The following is an 18743-nucleotide window of genomic DNA, read 5'->3' as shown; positions in this document are numbered from 1 at the left end:
GGGTGATTGGGTGTGTGGAGGGGTGGGTCAGTGGTGGATTGGGGGGTGTGGAGGGGTGGGTCTGTGGGTGATTGGGTGTGTGGAGGGGTGGGTCAGTGGGTGATTGGGAGTGTGGACGGGTGGGTCAGTGGGTGATTGGGGGTGTGGAGTGGTGGGTCAATGGGTGTTTGGGGGTGTAGAGGGGTTTGGTCAGTGGGTGATTGGGTGTGTGGAGGGGTGCGTCACTGGTGGTTGGGGGTGTGCAGGGGTGGGTCAGTGGGTGGTTGGGGGTGTTGAGGGGTGGGTCAGTGGGTGTTTGGGGGTGTGGAGGGTGGGTCAGTGGGTGTTTGGGGGTGTAGAGGGGTGGGTCAGAGGGTGGTTGGGGGTGTTGAGGGGTGGGTCAGTGGGTGATTGGGGGTGTGGAGGGTGGGTCAGTGGGTGATTGGGGGTGTGGTGGGTGGGTCAGTGGGTGTTTGGGGGTGTAGAGGGGTGGGTCAGTGGGTGATTGGGTGTGTGGACGGGTGGGTCAGTGGGTGATTGGGGGTGTGGAGGGGTGGGTCAGTGGATGATTGGGGGTGTGGAGGGGTGGGTCAGTGAGTGATTGGGTGTGTGGAGGGGTGGGTCAGTGGTGGATTGGGGGGTGTGGAGGGGTGGGTCAGTGGGTGATTGGGTGTGTGGAGGGGTGGGTCAGTGGTGGATTGGGGGGTGTGGAGGGGTGGGTCTGTGGGTGATTGGGTGTGTGGAGGAGTGGGTCAGTGGGGGATCGGGGGTGTGGAGGGGTGGGTCAGAGTGTGATTGGGGGTGTAGAGGGGTGGGTCAGTGGGTGATTGTGTGTGGAGGGGTAGGTCAGTGGTGGATTGGGGGGTGTGGATGGGTGGGTCAGTGGGTGTTTGGGGGTGTAGAGGGATGCGTCAGTGGGTGATTGGGTGTGAGGAGGGGTGGGTCAGTGGGTGATTGGGGGTGTGGAGGGGTGGGTCAATGGGTGGTTGGGGGTGTGGAGGGGAGGGTCAGAGGGTGATTGGGGAGTGTGGAGGGGTGGGTCAGTGGATGGTTGGGGGTCTGGAGGGGTGGGTCAGTGGGTGATTGGGGGTGTGGAGGCGTGTGCCAGTGGGTTTTTGGGGGTGTGGAGGGGTGGGTCAGTGTGTGATTTGGGTGTGTGGTGTGGTGGGTCAGTGGGTGGTTGGGGGTGTGTAGTGGTGGGTCAATGGGTGATTGGGGGTGTGGAGGGGTCGGTCAGTGGGTGTTTGGGGGAATGAAGGGGTGGGTCAGTGTGTGATTTGGGTGTGTGGAGGGGTGGGTCAGTGGGTGATTGGGGTGTGTGGAGGGGTGGGTCAGTGGGTGATTGGGGGTGTGGAGGGGTGGGTCAGTGGGTGATTGGGGTGTGTGGAGGGGTGGGTCAGTGGGTGATTGGGGGTGTGGAGTGGTGGGTCAATGGGTGTTTGGGGGTGTAGAGGGGTTTGGTCAGTGGGTGATTGGGTGTGTGGAGGGGTGCGTCACTGGTGGTTGGGGGTGTGCAGGGGTGGGTCAGTGGGTGGTTGGGGGTGTTGAGGGGTGGGTCAGTGGGTGTTTGGGGGTGTGGAGGGTGGGTCAGTGGGTGTTTGGGGGTGTAGAGGCGTGGGTCAGAGGGTGGTTGGGGGTGTTGAGGGGTGGGTCAGTGGGTGATTGGGGGTGTGGAGGGTGGGTCAGTGGGTGATTGGGGGTGTGGTGGGTGGGTCAGTGGGTGTTTGGGGGTGTAGAGGGGTGGGTCAGTGGGTGATTGGGTGTGTGGACGGGTGGGTCAGTGGGTGATTGGGGGTGTGGTGGGTGGGTCAGTGGGTGTTTGGGGGTGTAGAGGGATGCGTCAGTGGGTGATTGGGTGTGAGGAGGGGTGGGTCAGTGGGTGATTGGGGGTGTGGAGGGGTGGGTCAATGGGTGGTTGGGGGTGTGGAGGGGTGGGTCAGAGGGTGATTGGGGGTGTGGAGGGGTGTGTCAGTGGGTGTTTGGGGGAATGGATGGGTGGGTCAGTGGGTGATTTGGGGGTGTGGAGGGGTGGGTCAGTGGGTGATTGGGTTGTGTGGAGGGGTGGGTCAGTGGGTGATTGGGGGTGTGGAGGGGTGGGTCAGTGGGTGATTGGGGTGTGTGGAGGGGTGGGTCAGTGGGTGATTGGGAGTGTGGAGGGGTGTGTCAGTGGGTGATTGGGGGTGTCGAGGGGTGGGTCAGAGCGTGATTGGGGGTGTGGAGGGGTGTGTCAGTGGGTGTTTGGGGGAATGGAGGGGTGGGTCAGTGTGTGATTTGGGTGTGTGGAGGGGTGGGTCAGTGGGTGGTTGGGGGTGTGGAGTGGTGAGTCAATGGGTGATTGAGGGTGTGGAGGGGTGGGTCAGTGGGTGTTTGGGGGAATGGAGGGGTGGGTCAGTGTGTGATTTGGGTGTGTGGAGGGGTGGGTCAGTGGGTGATTGGGGTGTGTGGAGTGGTGGGTCAGTGGGTGATTGGGGGTGTGGAGGGGCGGGTCAGTGGGTGATTGGGGTGTGTGGAGGGGTGGGTCAGTGGGTGGTTGGGGGTGTGGAGTGGTGGGTCAATGGGTGATTGGGGGTGTGGAGGGGTGGGTCAGTGGGTGTTTGGGGGAATGGAGGGGTGGGTCAGTGTGTGATTTGGGTGTGTGGAGGGGTGGGTCAGTGGGTGATTGGTGTGTGTGGAGGGGTGGGTCAGTGGGTGTTTGGGGGAATGGAGGGGTGGGTCAGTGGGTGATTGGGTGTGTTGAGGGGTGGGTCAGTAGGTGATTGGATGTGTGGAGGGGTGTGTCAGTGCGTGTTTGGGGGAATGGAGGGGTGGGTCAGTGGGTGATTTGGGGGTGTGGAGGGGTGTGTCAGTGGGTGATTGGGTTGTGTGTAGGGGTGGGTCAGTGGGTGATTGGGGGTGTGGAGGGCTGGGTCAGTGGGTGATTGGGAGTGTGGAGGGGTGGGTCAGTGGGTGATTGGGGGTGTGGAGGGGTCGGTCAGTGGGTGATTTGGGGGTGTGGAGGGGTGGGTCAGTGGGTGATTGGGGTGTGTGGAGGGGTGGGTCAGTGGGTGATTGGGGGTGTGGAGGGGTGGGTCAGTGGGTGATTGGGGAGTGTGGAGGGGTGGGTCAGTGGGTGGTTGGGGGTGTGGAGTGGTGGGTCAGTGGGTGATTGGGGGTGTGGAGGCTTGTGTCAGTGGGTGTTTTGGGGTGTGGCGGGGTGGGTCAGTGTGTGATTTGGGTGTGTGGAGGGGTGGGTCAGTGGGTGGTTGGGTGTGTGGAGTGGTGGGTCAATGGGTGATTGGGGGTGTGGAGTGGTGGGTCAGTGGGTGTTTGGGGGAATGGAGGGTGGGTCAGTGTGTGATTTGGGTGTGTGGAGGGGTGGGTCAGTGGGTGATTGGGGGTGTGGAGGGGTGGGTCAGTGGGTGAGTGGGGTGTGTGGATGGGTGGGTCAGTGGGTGATTGGGGGTGTGGAGGGGTGGGTCAGTGGGTGATTGGGAGTGTGGAGGGGTGGGTCAGTGCGTGATTGGGGGTGTGGAGGGGTGAGTCAGTGGGTGATTGGGGGTGTGGAGGGGTGGGTCAGAGGGTGATTGGATGTGTGGAGGGGTGTGTCAGTGCGTGTTTGGGGGAATGGAGGGGTGGGTCAGTGGGTGATTTGGGGGTGTGGAGGGGTGTGTCAGTGGGTGATTGGGTTGTGTGTAGGGGTGGGTCAGTGGGTGATTGGGGGTGTGGAGGGCTGGGTCAGTGGGTGATTGGGAGTGTGGAGGGGTGCGTCAGTGGGTGATTGGGGGTGTGGAGGGGTGGGTCAGTGGGTGATTTGGGGGTGTGGAGGGGTGGGTCAGTGGGTGATTGGGGTGTGTGGAGGGGTGGGTCAGTGGGTGATTGGGGGTGTGGAGGGGTGGGTCAGTGGGTGATTGGGGAGTGTGGAGGGGTGGGTCAGTGGGTGGTTGGGGGTGTGGAGTGGTGGGTCAGTGGGTGATTGGGGGTGTGGAGGCTTGTGTCAGTGGGTGTTTGGGGGTGTGGCGGGGTGGGTCAGTGTGTGATTTGGGTGTGTGGAGGGGTGGGTCAGTGGGTGGTTGGGGGTGTGGAGTGGTGGGTCAATGGGTGATTGGGGGTGTGGAGTGGTGGGTCAGTGGGTGTTTGGGGGTGTAGAGGGGTGGGTCAATTGGTGGTTGGGGGTGTGGAGGGGTGGATCAGTGGGTGATTGGGTGTGTGGAGGGGTGAGTCAGTGGGTGATTGGGGGTGTGGAGGGGTGGGTCAGTGGGTGATTGGGGGTGTGGAGGGGTGGGTCAGAGGGTGATTGGGGGTGTGGAGGGGTGTGTCAGTGGGTGATTGGGGTGTGTGGAGGGGTGGGTCAGTGGGTGATTGTGGGTGTGGAGGGGTGGGTCAGTGGGTGATTGGGGAGTGTGGAGGGGTGGGTCAGTGGATGGTTGGGGGTCTGGAGGGGTGGGTCAGTGGGTGATTGGGGGTGTGGAGGCGTGTGCCAGTGGGTTTTTGGGGGTGTGGAGGGGTGGGTCAGTGTGTGATTTGGGTGTGTGGTGTGGTGGGTCAGTGGCTGGTTGGGGGTGTGTAGTGGTGGGTCAATGGGTGATTGGGGGTGTGGAGGGGTCGGTCAGTGGGTGTTTGGGGGAATGAAGGGGTGGGTCAGTGTGTGATTTGGGTGTGTGGAGGGGTGGGTCAGTGGGTGATTGGGGTGTGTGGAGGGGTGGGTCAGTGGGTGATTGGGGGTGTGGAGGGGTGGGTCAGTGGGTGATTGGGGTGTGTGGAGGGGTGGGTCAGTGGGTGATTGGGGGTGTGGAGGGGTGGGTCAGTGGGTGATTGGGAGTGTGGACGGGTGGGTCAGTGGGTGATTGGGGGTGTGGAGTGGTGGGTCAATGGGTGTTTGGGGGTGTAGAGGGGTTTGGTCAGTGGGTGATTGGGTGTGTGGAGGGGTGCGTCACTGGTGGTTGGGGGTGTGCAGGGGTGGGTCAGTGGGTGGTTGGGGGTGTTGAGGGGTGGGTCAGTGGGTGTTTGGGGGTGTGGAGGGTGGGTCAGTGGGTGTTTGGGGGTGTAGAGGGGTGGGTCAGAGGGTGGTTGGGGGTGTTGAGGGGTGGGTCAGTGGGTGATTGGGGGTGTGGAGGGTGGGTCAGTGGGTGATTGGGGGTGTGGTGGGTGGGTCAGTGGGTGTTTGGGGGTGTAGAGGGGTGGGTCAGTGGGTGATTGGGTGTGTGGACGGGTGGGTCAGTGGGTGATTGGGGGTGTGGAGGGGTGGGTCAGTGGATGATTGGGGGTGTGGAGGGGTGGGTCAGTGAGTGATTGGGTGTGTGGAGGGGTGGGTCAGTGGTGGATTGGGGGGTGTGGAGGGGTGGGTCAGTGGGTGATTGGGTGTGTGGAGGGGTGGGTCAGTGGTGGATTGGGGGGTGTGGAGGGGTGGGTCTGTGGGTGATTGGGTGTGTGGAGGAGTGGGTCAGTGGGGGATCGGGGGTGTGGAGGGGTGGGTCAGAGTGTGATTGGGGGTGTAGAGGGGTGGGTCAGTGGGTGATTGGGTGTGTGGAGGTGTAGGTCAGTGGTGGATTGGGGGGTGTGGAGGGGTGGGTCAGTGGGTGTTTGGGGGTGTAGAGGGATGCGTCAGTGGGTGATTGGGTGTGAGGAGGGGTGGGTCAGTGGGTGATTGGGGGTGTGGAGGGGTGGGTCAATGGGTGGTTGGGGGTGTGGAGGGGTGGGTCAGAGGGTGATTGGGGGTGTGGAGGGGTGTGTCAGTGGTTGTTTGGGGGAATGGAGGGGTGGGTCAGTGGGTGATTTGGGGGTGTGGAGGGGTGGGTCAGTGGGTGATTGGGTTGTGTGGAGGGGTGGGTCAGTGGGTGATTGGGGGTGTGGAGGGGTGGGTCAGTGGGTGATTGGGGTGTGTGGAGGGGTGGGTCAGTGGGTGATTGGGAGTGTGGAGGGGTGTGTCAGTGGGTGATTGGGGGTGTGGAGGGGTGGGTCAGAGCGTGATTGGGGGTGTGGAGGGGTGTGTCAGTGGGTGTTTGGGGGAATGGAGGGGTGGGTCAGTGTGTGATTTGGGTGTGTGGAGGGGTGGGTCAGTGGGTGGTTGGGGGTGTGGAGTGGTGGGTCAATGGGTGATTGAGGGTGTGGAGGGGTGGGTCAGTGGGTGTTTGGGGGAATGGAGGGTTGGGTCAGTGTGTGATTTGGGTGTGTGGAGGGGTGGGTCAGTGGGTGATTGGGGGTGTGGAGGGGTGGGTCAGTGGGTGATTGGGGTGTGTGGAGGGGTGGGTCAGTGGGTGGTTGGGGGTGTGGAGTGGTGGGTCAATGGGTGATTGGGGGTGTGGAGGGGTGGGTCAGTGGGTGTTTGGGGGAATGGAGGGGTGGGTCAGTGTGTGATTTGGGTGTGTGGAGGTGTGGGTCAGTGGGTGATTGGTGTGTGTGGAGGGGTGTGTCAGTGGGTGTTTGGGGGAATGGAGGGGTGCGTCAGTGGGTGATTGGGTGTGTTGAGGGGTGGGTCAGTGGGTGATTGGGGGTGTGGAGGGGTGGGTCAGTGGGTGATTGGGGTGTGTGGAGGGGTGGGTCAGTGGGTGATTGGGGGTGTGGAGGGGTGGGTCAGTGGGTGATTGGGGGTGTGGAGGGGTGGGTCAGTGCGTGATTGGGGGTGTGGAGGTGTGGGTCAGTGGCTGATTGGGGGTGTGGAGGGGTGGGTCAGAGGGTGATTGGATGTGTGGAGGGGTGTGTCAGTGCGTGTTTGGGGGAATGGAGGGGTGGGTCAGTGGGTGATTTGGGGGTGTGGAGGGGTGTGTCAGTGGGTGATTGGGTTGTGTGTAGGGGTTGGTCAGTGGGTGATTGGGGGTGTGGAGGGCTGTGTCAGTGGGTGATTGGGAGTGTGGAGGGGTGGGTCAGTGGGTGATTGGGGGTGTGGAGGGGTGGGTCAGTGGGTGATTTGGGGGTGTGGAGGGGTGGGTCAGTGGGTGATTGGGGTGTGTGGAGGGGTGGGTCAGTGGGTGATTGGGGGTGTGGAGGGGTGGGTCAGTGGGTGATTGGGGAGAGTGGAGGGGTGGGTCAGTGGGTGGTTGGGGGTGTGGAGTGGTGGGTCAGTGGGTGATTGGGGGTGTGGAGGCTTGTGTCAGTGGGTGTTTGGGGGTGTGGCGGGGTGGGTCAGTGTGTGATTTGGGTGTGTGGAGGGGTGGGTCAGTGGGTGGTTGGGGGTGTGGAGTGGTGGGTCAGTGGGTGTTTGGGGGAATGGAGGGTGGGTCAGTGTGTGATTTGGGTGTGTGGAGGGGTGGGTCAGTGGGTGATTGGGGTGTGTGGAGGGGTGGGTCAGTGGGTGATTGGGAGTGTGGAGGGGTGGGTCAGTGGGTGATTGGGGTGTGTGGAGGGGTGGGTCATTGGGTGATTGGGTGTGTGGAGGAGTGGGTCAGTGGGGGATCGGGGGTGTGGAGGGGTGGGTCAGAGTGTGATTGGGGGTGTAGAGGGGTGGGTCAGTGGGTGATTGGGTGTGTGGAGGGGTGGGTCAGTGGTGGATTGGGGGGTGTGGAGGGGTGGGTCAGTGGGTGTTTGGGGGTGTAGAGGGATGCGTCAGTGGGTGATTGGGTGTGAGGAGGGGTGGGTCAGTGGGTGATTGGGGGTGTGGAGGGGTGGGTCAATGGGTGGTTGGGGGTGTGGAGGGGTGGGTCAGAGGGTGATTGGGGGTGTGGAGGGGTGTGTCAGTGGGTGTTTGGGGGAATGGAGGGGTGGGTCAGTGGGTGATTTGGGGGTGTGGAGGGGTGGGTCAGTGGGTGATTGTGTTGTGTGGAGGGGTGGGTCAGTGGGTGATTGGGGGTGTGGAGGGGTGGGTCAGTGGGTGATTGGGGTGTGTGGAGGGGTGGGTCAGTGGGTGATTGGGAGTGTGGAGGGGTGTGTCAGTGGGTGATTGGGGGTGTGGAGGGGTGGGTCAGAGCGTGATTGGGTGTGTGGAGGGGTGTGTCAGTGGGTGTTTGGGGGAATGGAGGGGTGCGTCAGTGTGTGATTTGGGTGTGTGGAGGGGTGGGTAAGTGGGTGCTTGGGGGTGTGGAGTGGTGGGTCAATGGGTGATTGAGGGTGTGGAGGGGTGGGTCAGTGGGTGTTTGGGGGAATGGAGGGGTGGGTCAGTGTGTGATTTTGGTGTGTGGAGGGGTGGGTCAGTGGGTGATTGGGGTGTGTGGAGGGGTGGGTCAGTGGGTGATTGGGGGTGTGGAGTGGTGGGTCAGTGGGTGATTGGGGTGTGTGGAGGGGTGGGTCAGTGGGTGGTTGGGGGTGTGGAGTGGTGGGTCAATGGGTGATTGGGGGTGTGGAGGGGTGGGTCAGTGGGTGTTTGGGGGAATGGAGGGGTGGGTCAGTGTGTGATTTGGGTGTGTGGAGGGGTGGGTCAGTGGGTGATTGGTGTGTGTGGAGGGGTGGGTCAGTGGGTGTTTGGGGGAATGGAGGGGTGGGTCAGTGGGTGATTGGGTGTGTTGAGGGGTGGGTCAGTGGGTGATTGGGGGTGTGGAGGGGTGGGTCAGTGGGTGATTGGGGTGTGTGGAGGGGTGGGTCAGTGGGTGATTGGGGGTGTGGAGGGGTGGGTCAGTGGGTGATTGGGAGTGTGGAGGGGTGGGTCAGTGCGTGATTGGGGGTGTGGAGGGGTGGGTCAGTGGGTGATTGGGGGTGTGGAGGGGTGGGTCAGAGGGTGATTGGATGTGTGGAGGGGTGTGTCAGTGCGTGTTTGGGGGAATGGAGGGGTGGGTCAGTGGGTGATTTGGGGGTGTGGAGGGGTGTGTCAGTGGGTGATTGGGTTGTGTGTAGGGGTGGGTCAGTGGGTGATTGGGGGTGTGGAGGGCTGGGTCAGTGGGTGATTGGGAGTGTGGAGGGGTGGGTCAGTGGGTGATTGGGGGTGTGGAGGGGTGGGTCAGTGGGTGATTTGGGGGTGTGGAGGGGTGGGTCAGTGGGTGATTGGGGTGTGTGGAGGGGTGGGTCAGTGGGTGATTGGGGGTGTGGAGGGGTGGGTCAGTGGGTGATTGGGGAGTGTGGAGGGGTGGGTCAGTGGGTGGTTGGGGGTGTGGAGTGGTGGGTCAGTGGGTGATTGAGGGTGTGGAGGCGTGTGCCAGTGGATTTTTGGGGGTGTGGAGGGGTGGGTCAGTGTGTGATTTGTGTGTGTGGTGGGGTGGGTCAGTGGGTGGTTGGGGGTGTGTAGTGGTGGGTCAATGGGTGATTGGGGGTGTGGAGGGGTCGGTCAGTGGGTGTTTGGGGGAATGAAGGGGTGGGTCAGTGTGTGATTTGGATGTGTGGAGGGGTGGGTCAGTGGGTGATTGGGGTGTGTGGAGGGGTGGGTCAGTGGGTGATTGGGGTGTGTGGAGGGGTGGGTCAGTGGGTGATTGGGGGTGTGGAGGGGTGGGTCAGAGGGTGATTGGATGTGTGGAGGGGTGTGTCAGTGCGTGTTTGGGGGAATGGAGGGGTGGGTCAGTGGGTGATTTGGGGGTGTGGAGGGGTGTGTCAGTGGGTGATTGGGTTGTGTGTAGGGGTGGGTCAGTGGGTGATTGGGGGTGTGGAGGGCTGTGTCAGTGGGTGATTGGGAGTGTGGAGGGGTGGGTCAGTGGGTGATTGGGGGTGTGGAGGGGTGTGTCAGTGGGTGATTTGGGGGTGTGGAGGGGTGGGTCAGTGGGTGATTGGGGTGTGTGGAGGGGTGGGTCAGTGGGTGATTGGGGGTGTGGAGGGGTGGGTCAGTGGGTGATTGGGGAGAGTGGAGGGGTGGGTCAGTGGGTGGTTGGGGGTGTGGAGTGGTGGGTCAGTGGGTGATTGGGGGTGTGGAGGCTTGTGTCAGTGGGTGTTTGGGGGTGTGGCGGGGTGGGTCAGTGTGTGATTTGGGTGTGTGGAGGGGTGGGTCAGTGGGTGGTTGGGGGTGTGGAGTGGTGGGTCAATGGGTGATTGGGGGTGTGGAGTGGTGGGTCAGTGGGTGTTTGGGGGAATGGAGGGTGGGTCAGTGTGTGATTTGGGTGTGTGGAGGGGTGGGTCAGTGGGTGATTGGGGTGTGTGGAGGGGTGGGTCAGTGGGTGATTGGGAGTGTGGAGGGGTGGGTCAGTGGGTGATTGGGGTGTGTGGAGGGGTGGGTCATTGGGTGATTGGGTGTGTGGAGGAGTGGGTCAGTGGGGGATCGGGGGTGTGGAGGGGTGGGTCAGAGTGTGATTGGGGGTGTAGAGGGGTGGGTCAGTGGGTGATTGGGTGTGTGGAGGGGTGGGTCAGTGGTGGATTGGGGGGTGTGGAGGGGTGGGTCAGTGGGTGTTTGGGGGTGTAGAGGGATGCGTCAGTGGGTGATTGGGTGTGAGGAGGGGTGGGTCAGTGGGTGATTGGGGGTGTGGAGGGGTGGGTCAATGGGTGGTTGGGGGTGTGGAGGGGTGGGTCAGAGGGTGATTGGGGGTGTGGAGGGGTGTGTCAGTGGGTGTTTGGGGGAATGGAGGGGTGGGTCAGTGGGTGATTTGGGGGTGTGGAGGGGTGGGTCTGTGGGTGATTGTGTTGTGTGGAGGGGTGGGTCAGTGGGTGATTGGGGGTGTGGAGGGGTGGGTCAGTGGGTGATTGGGGTGTGTGGAGGGGTGGGTCAGTGGGTGATTGGGAGTGTGGAGGGGTGTGTCAGTGGGTGATTGGGGGTGTGGAGGGGTGGGTCAGAGCGTGATTGGGTGTGTGGAGGGGTGTGTCAGTGGGTGTTTGGGGGAATGGAGGGGTGGGTCAGTGTGTGATTTGGGTGTGTGGAGGGGTGGGTAAGTGGGTGGTTGGGGGTGTGGAGTGGTGGGTCAATGGGTGATTGAGGGTGTGGAGGGGTGGGTCAGTGGGTGTTTGGGGGAATGGAGGGGTGGGTCAGTGTGTGATTTTGGTGTGTGGAGGGGTGGGTCAGTGAGTGATTGGGGTGTGTGGAGGGGTGGGTCAGTGGGTGATTGGGGGTGTGGAGTGGTGGGTCAGTGGGTGATTGGGGTGTGTGGAGGGGTGGGTCAGTGGGTGGTTGGGGGTGTGGAGTGGTGGGTCAATGGGTGATTGGGGGTGTGGAGGGGTGGGTCAGTGGGTGTTTGGGGGAATGGAGGGGTGGGTCAGTGTGTGATTTGGGTGTGTGGAGGGGTGGGTCAGTGGGTGATTGGTGTGTGTGGAGGGGTGGGTCAGTGGGTGTTTGGGGGAATGGAGGGGTGGGTCAGTGGGTGATTGGGTGGAGGGGTGGGTCAGTGGGTGATTGGGGGTGTGGAGGGGTGGGTCAGTGGGTGATTGGGGTGTGTGGAGGGGTGGGTCAGTGGGTGATTGGGGGTGTGGAGGGGTGGGTCAGTGGGTGATTGGGAGTGTGGAGGGGTGGGTCAGTGCGTGATTGGGGGTGTGGAGGGGTGGGTCAGTGGGTGATTGGGGGTGTGGAGGGGTGGGTCAGAGGGTGATTGGATGTGTGGAGGGGTGTGTCAGTGCGTGTTTGGGGGAATGGAGGGGTGGGTCAGTGGGTGATTTGGGGGTGTGGAGGGGTGTGTCAGTGGGTGATTGGGTTGTGTGTAGGGGTGGGTCAGTGGGTGATTGGGGGTGTGGAGGGCTGGGTCAGTGGGTGATTGGGAGTGTGGAGGGGTGGGTCAGTGGGTGATTGGGGGTGTGGAGGGGTGGGTCAGTGGGTGATTTGGGGGTGTGGAGGGGTGGGTCAGTGGGTGATTGGGGTGTGTGGAGGGGTGGGTCAGTGGGTGATTGGGGGTGTGGAGGGGTGGGTCAGTGGGTGATTGGGGAGTGTGGAGGGGTGGGTCAGTGGGTGGTTGGGGGTGTGGAGTGGTGGGTCAGTGGGTGATTGAGGGTGTGGAGGCGTGTGCCAGTGGATTTTTGGGGGTGTGGAGGGGTGGGTCAGTGTGTGATTTGTGTGTGTGGTGGGGTGGGTCAGTGGGTGGTTGGGGGTGTGTAGTGGTGGGTCAATGGGTGATTGGGGGTGTGGAGGGGTCGGTCAGTGGGTGTTTGGGGGAATGAAGGGGTGGGTCAGTGTGTGATTTGGATGTGTGGAGGGGTGGGTCAGTGGGTGATTGGGGTGTGTGGAGGGGTGGGTCAGTGGGTGATTGGGGTGTGTGGAGGGGTGGGTCAGTGGGTGATTGGGGGTGTGGAGGGGTGGGTCAGTGGGTGATTGGGAGTGTGGAGGGGTGGGTCAGTGGGTGATTGGGGGTGTGGAGGGGTGGGTCAATGGGTGTTTGGGGGTGTAGAGGGGTGTGTCAGTGGGTTATTGGGTGTGTGGACGGGTGGGTCAGTGGGTGTTTGGGGGTGTAGAGGGGTGGGTCAGTGGGTGGTTAGGGGTGTTGAGGGGTGGGTCAGTGGGTGATTGGGGGTGTGGAGGGTGGGTCAGTGGTTGATTGGGGGTGTCGTGGGTGGGTCAGTGGGTGTTTGGGTGTGTAGAGGGGTGGGTCAGTGGGTGATTGGGTGTGTGGACGGGTGGGTCAGTGGGTGATTGGGGGTGTGGAGGGGTGGGTCAGTGGATGATTGGGGGTGTGGAGGGGTGAGTCAGTGGGTGATTGGGGGTGTGGAGGGGTGGGTCAGTGGGTGATTGGGGGGTGTGTGGAGGGGTGGGTCAGTGGGTGGTTGGGTGTGTGCAAGGGTGGGTCGGTGTGTGGTTGCGGGTGTAGAGGGGTGGGTCAGTGGGGGTGTGGAGGGGTGGGTCAGAGTGTGATTGGTGGTGTGGAGGGGTGGGTCAGTGGGTGATTGGGGGTGTGGAGGGGTGGGTCAGTGGGTGATTGGGGGTGTGGAGTGGTGGGTCAGTGGTGGATTGGGGGTGTGGAGGGGTTGGTCAGTGGGTGATTGGGGTTGTGGAGGGGTGGGTCAGTGGGTGGTTGGGGGTGTGGAGGGGTGGGTCAGTGGGTGATTGGGGGTGTGGTGGGGTGGGTCAGTGGGTGGTTGGGGGTGTGGAGGGGTGGGTCAGTGGGTGATTGGGGTGTGTGGAGGGGTGGGTCAGTGGGTGATTGGGGGTGTGGAGGGGTGGGTCAGTGGGTGGTAGGGGGTGTGGAGGGGTGGGTCAGTGGGTGATTGGGGGAGTGTGGAGGGGTGGGTCAGTGGGTGATTGGGGGTGTGGAGGGGTGGGTCAGTGGGTGATTGGGGGAGTGTGGAGGGGTGGGTCAGTGGGTGATTGGGGGTGTGGAGTGGTGGGTCAGTGTGTGATTGGGGGTGTGGAGGGGTGGGTCAGAGGGTGATTGGGGGAGTGTGGAGGGGTGGGTCAGTGGGTGATTGGGGGAGTGTGGAGGGGTGGGTCAGTGTGTGATTGGGAGTGTGGAGGGGTGGGTCAGTGGGTGATTGGGGGAGTGTGGAGGGGTGGGTCAGTGGGTGATTGGGGGTGTGGAGTGGTGGGTCAGTGTGTGATTGGGGGTGTGGAGGGGTGGGTCAGAGGGTGATTGAGGGTGTGGAGGTGTGTGTCAGTGGGTGTTTGGGGGAATGAAGGGGTGGGTCAGTGGGTGATTTCGGGGTGTGGAGGGGTGGGTCAATGGGTGATTGGGGTGTGTGGAGGGGTGGGTCAGTGGGTGATTGGGGGTGTGGAGGGGTGGGTCAGTGGTTGATTGGGGAGTGTGGAGTGGTGGGTCAGTGGGTGGTTGGGGGTGTGGAGGGGTGGGTGAGTGGGTGATTGGGGGTGTGGAGGCGTGTGTCAGTGGGTGTTTGGGGGTGTGGAGGGGTGGGTCAGTGTGTGATTTGGGTGTGTGGAGGGGTGGGTCAGTGGGTGATTGGGGTGTGTGGAGGGGTGGGTCAGTGGGTGATTGGGGGTGTGGAGTGGTGGGTCAGTGGGTGATTGGGGTGTGTGGAGGGGTGGGTCAGTGGGTGATTGGGGTGTGTGGAGGGGTGGGTCAGTGGGTGGTTGGAGGTGTGGAGGGGTGGGTCAGTGGGTGGTTGGGGGGGTGTGGAGGGGTGGGTCAGTGGGTGGTTGGGCGGGTGTGGAGGTGTGGGTCAGTGGTGGTTGGGGGTGTGCAGGGGTGGGTCGGTGTGTGGTTGCGGGTGTAGAGGGGTGGATCAGTGAGTGATTGGGGGTGTGGAGGGGTGGGTCAGTGTGTGATTGGGGGTGTGGAGGGGTGGGTCAGTGAGTGATTGGGGGTGTAGAGGGGTCGGTCAGTGAGTGATTGGGGGTGTGGCGGGTGGGACAGTGGGTGTTTGGGGGTGTAGAGGGGTGGATCAGTGGGTGTTTGGGGGTGTAGAGGGGTGGATCAGTGGGTGATTGGGGGTGTAGAAGGGTGGATCAGTGGGTGATTGGGTGTGTGGAGGGGTGGGTCAGTGGGTGATTTGGGGATGTGGAGGGGTGGGTCAGTGGTGGATTGGGGGTGTGGAGGGGTGGGTCAGTGGGTGATTGGTGGGTGTGTGGAGGGGTGGGTCAGTGGGTGGTTGGGGGTGTGGAGGGGTGGGTCAGTGGTGGATTGGGCGTGTGGAGGGGTGGGTCAGTGGGTGATTGGGGGGTGTGTGGAGGGGTGGGTCAGTGGGTGATTGGGGGTGTGGAGGGGTGGGTCGGTGTGTGGTTGCGGGTGTAGAGGGGTGGGTCAGTGGGGGTGTGGAGCAGTGGGTCAGAGTGTGGTGGTTTGGAGGGGTGGGTCAGTGGGTGATTGGGGGTGTGGAGGGGTGAGTCAGTGGGTGATTGGGGGTGTGGACGGGTGGGTCAGTGGGTGATTGGTGGTGTGGAGGGTTGGGTCAGTAGGTGATTGGGGGTGTGGAGGGGTGGGTCAGTGGGTGATTGGGGGTGTGGAGGGTTGGGTCAGTGGGTGATTGGGGGTGTGTAGGGGTGGGTCAGTGGGTGGTTGGGGGTGTGGAGGGGTGGGTCAGTTGGTGATTGGGGGTGTGGAGGGGTGGGTCAGTGTGTGATTTGGGTGTGTGGAGGGGTGGGTCAGTGGGTGGTTGGGGGTGTGGAGTGGTGGGTCAATGGGTGATTGAGGGTGTGGAGGTGTGGGTCAGTGGGTGTTTGGGGGAATGGAGGGGTGGGTCAGTGTGTGATTTGAGTGTGTGGAGGGGTGGGTCAGTGGGTGATTGGGGTGTGTGGAGGGGTGGGTCAGTGGGTGATTGGGGGTGTGGAGTGGTGGGTCAGTGGGTGATTGGGGTGTGTGGAGGGGTGGGTCAGTGGGTGGTTGGGGGTGTGGAGTGGTGGGTCAATGGGTGATTGGGGGTGTGGAGGGGTGGGTCAGTGGGTGTTTGGGGGAATGGAGGGGTGGGTTAGTGTGTGATTTGGGTGTGTGGAGGGGTGGGTCAGTGGGTGATTGGTGTGTGTGGAGGGGTGGGTCAGTGGGTGTTTGGGGGAATGGAGGGGTGGGTCAGTGGGTGATTGGGTGTGTTGAGGGGTGGGTCAGTGGGTGATTGGGGGTGTGGAGGGGTGGGTCAGTGGGTGATTGGGGTGTGTGGAGGGGTGGGTCAGTGGGTGATTGGGGGTGTGGAGGGGTAGGTCAGTGGGTGATTGGGAGTGTGGAGGAGTGGGTCAGTGCGTGATTGGGGGTGTGGAGGGGTGGGTCAGTGGGTGATTGGGGGTGTGGAGGGGTGGGTCAGAGGGTGATTGGATGTGTGGAGGGGTGTGTCAGTGCGTGTTTGGGGGAATGGAGGGGTGGGTCAGTGGGTGATTTGGGGGTGTGGAGGGGTGTGTCAGTGGGTGATTGGGTTGTGTGTAGGGGTGGGTCAGTGGGTCATTGGGGGTGTGGAGGGCTGGGTCAGTGGGTGATTGGGAGTGTGGAGGGGTGGGTCAGTGGGTGATTGGGGGTGTGGAGGGGTGGGTCAGTGGGTGATTTGGGGGTGTGGAGGGGTGGGTCAGTGGGTGATTGGGGTGTGTGGAGGGGTGGGTCAGTGGGTGATTGGGGATGTGGAGGGGTGGGTCAGTGGGTGATTGGGGAGTGTGGAGGGGTGGGTCAGTGGGTGGTTGGGGGTGTGGAGTGGTGGGTCAGTGGGTGATTGGGGGTGTGGAGGCTTGTGTCAGTGGGTGTTTGGGGGTGTGGCGGGGTAGGTCAGTGTGTGATTTGGGTGTGTGGAGGGGTGGGTCAGTGGGTGGTTGGGGGTGTGGAGTGGTGGGTCAATGGGTGATTGGGGGTGTGGAGTGGTGGGTCAGTGGGTGTTTGGGGGAATGGAGGGTGGGTCAGTGTGTGATTTGGGTGTGTGGAGGGGTGGGTCAGTGGGTGATTGGGGTGTGTGGAGGGGTGGGTCAGTGGGTGATTGGGGGTGTGGAGGGGTGGGTCAGTGGGTGATTGGGGTGTGTGGAGGGGTGGGTCATTGGGTGATTGGGGTGTGTGGAGGGGTGGGTCAGTGGGTGATTGGAGGTGTGGAGGGGTGTGTCAGTGGGTGGTTGGGGGGGTGTGGAGGGGTGGGTCAGTGGTGGTTGGGGGTGTGCAGGGGTGGGTCGCTGGGTGGTTGCGGGTGTAGAGGGGTGGGTCAGAGCGTGATTGGGGGTGTGGAGGGTGGGTCAGTGGGTGTTTGGGGGTGTAGAGGGGTGGATCAGTGGGTGATTGGGTGTGTGGAGGGGTGGGTCAGTGGGTGATTGGGGGTGTGGAGGGGTGGGTCAGTGGGTGATTGGGGGTGTGGAGGGGTGGGTCAGTGGGTGATTGGGGGTGTGGAGGGGTGTGTCAGTGGGTGATTGGGGTGTGTGGAGGGGTGGGTCAGTGGGTGATTGTGGGTGTGGAGGGGTGGGTCAGTGGGTGATTGGGGAGTGTGGAGGGGTGGGTCAGTGGGTGGTTGGGAGTGTGGAGGGGTGGGTCAGTGGGTGATTGAGGGTGTGGAGGCGTGTGCCAGTGGGTTTTTGGGGGTGTGGAGGGGTGGGTCAGTGTGTGATTTGTGTGTGTGGTGGGGTGGGTCAGTGGATGGTTGGGGGTGTGTAGTGGTGGGTCAATGGGTGATTGGGGGTGTGGAGGGGTCTGTCAGTGGGAGTTTGGGGGAATGAAGGGGTGGGTCAGTGTGTGATTTGGATGTGTGGAGGGGTGGGTCAGTGGGTGAGTGGGGTGTGTGGAGGGGTGGGTCAGTGGGTGATTGGGAGTGTGGAGGGGTGGGTCAGTGGGTGATTGGGGTGTGTGGAGGGGTGGGTCAGTGGGTGATTGGGGGTGTGGAGGGGTGGGTCAGTGGGTGATTGGGAGTGTGGAGGGGTAGGTCAGTGGGTGATTGGGGGTGTGGAGGGGTGGGTCAATGGGTGTTTGGGGGTGTAGAGGGGTGGGTCAGTGGGTTATTGGGTGTGTGGAGGGGTGGGTCAGTGGGTGTTTGGGGGTGTAGAGGGGTGGGTCAGTGGGTGGTTGGGGGTGTTGAGGGGTGGGTCAGTGGGTGATTGGGGGTGTGGAGGGTGGGTCAGTGGTTGATTGGGGGTGTCGTGGGTGGGTGAGTGGGTGTTTGGGGGTGTAGAGGGGTGGGTCAGTGGGTGATTGGGTGTGTGGACGGGTGGGTCAGTGGGTGATTGGGGGTGTGGAGGGGTGGGTCAGTGGATGATTGGGGGTGTGGAGGGGTGGGTCAGTGGGTGATTGGGGGTGTGGAGGGTTGGGTCAGTGGGTGATTGGGGGGTGTGTGGAGGGGTGGGTCAGTGGGTGGTTGGGTGTGTGCAAGGGTGGGTCGGTGTGTGGTTGCGGGTGTAGAGGGGTGGGTCAGTGGGGGTGTGGAGGGGTGGGTCAGAGTGTGATTGGTGGTGTGGAGGGGTGGGTCAGTGGGTGATTGGGGGTGTGGAGGGGTGGGTCAGTGGGTGATTGGGGGTGTGGAGTGGTGGGTCAGTGGTGGATTGGGGGTGTGGAGGGGTTGGTCAGTGGGTGATTGGGGGTGTGGAGGGGTGGGTCAGTGGGTGGTTGGGGGTGTGGAGGGGTGGGTCAGTGGGTGATTGGGGGTGTGGTGGGGTGGGTCAGTGGGTGGTTGGGGGTGTGGAGGGGTGGGTCAGTGGGTGATTGGGGTGTGTGGAGGGGTGGGTCAGTGGGTGGTTGGGGGTGTGGAGGGGTGGGTCAGTGGGTGATTGGGGGTGTGGAGGGGTGGGTCAGTGGGTGGTTGGGGGTGTGGAGGGGTGGGTCAGTGAGTGATTGGGGGTGTGGAGGGGTGGGTCAGTGGGTGATTGGGGGAGTGTGGAGGGGTGGGTCAGTGGGTGATTGGGGGAGTGTGGAGGGGTGGGTCAGTGGGTGATTGGGGGAGTGTGGAGGGGTGGGTCAGTGGGTGATTGGGGGTGTGGAGTGGTGGGTCAGTGTGTGATTGGGGGTGTGGAGGGGTGGGTCAGTGGGTGATTGGGGGAGTGTGGAGGGGTGGGTCAGTGGGTGATTGGGGGAGTGTGGAGGGGTGGGTCAGTGGGTGGTTGGGGGGGTGTGGAGGTGTGGGTCAGTGGTGGTTGGGGGTGTGCAGGGGTGGGTCGGTGTGTGGTTGCGGGTGTAGAGGGGTGGGTCAGTGGGTGATTGGGGGTGTGTAGGGGTGGGTCAGTGGGTGGTTGGGGGTGTGGAGGGGTGGGTCAGTTGGTGATTGGGGGTGTGGAGGGGTGGGTCAGTGGGTGATTGGGGGTGTGGACGGGTGGGTCAGTGGGTGATTGGTGGTGTGGAGGGTTGGGTCATTAGGTGATTGGGGGTGTGGAGGGGTGGGTCAGTGGTGATTGGGGGTGTGGAGGGTTGAGTCAGTGGGTGATTGGGGGTGTGTAGGGGTGGGTCAGTGGGTGGTTGGGGGTGTGGAGGGGTGGGTCAGTGGGTGATTGGGGGAGTGTGGAGGGGTGGGTCAGTGGGTGATTGGGGGAGTGTGGAGGGGTGGGTCAGTGGGTGGTTGGGGGGGTGTGGAGGTGTGGGTCAGTGGTGGTTGGGGGTGTGCAGGGGTGGGTCGGTGTGTGGTTGCGGGTGTAGAGGGGTGGGTCAGTGGGTGATTGGGGGTGTGTAGGGGTGGGTCAGTGGGTGGTTGGGGGTGTGGAGGGG

Source organism: Hypanus sabinus, unplaced genomic scaffold, assembly GCF_030144855.1.
Source record: "Hypanus sabinus isolate sHypSab1 unplaced genomic scaffold, sHypSab1.hap1 scaffold_1007, whole genome shotgun sequence".
Taxonomy (NCBI): domain Eukaryota; kingdom Metazoa; phylum Chordata; class Chondrichthyes; order Myliobatiformes; family Dasyatidae; genus Hypanus; species Hypanus sabinus.
Note: the sequence above shows the minus strand (reverse complement) of the source record.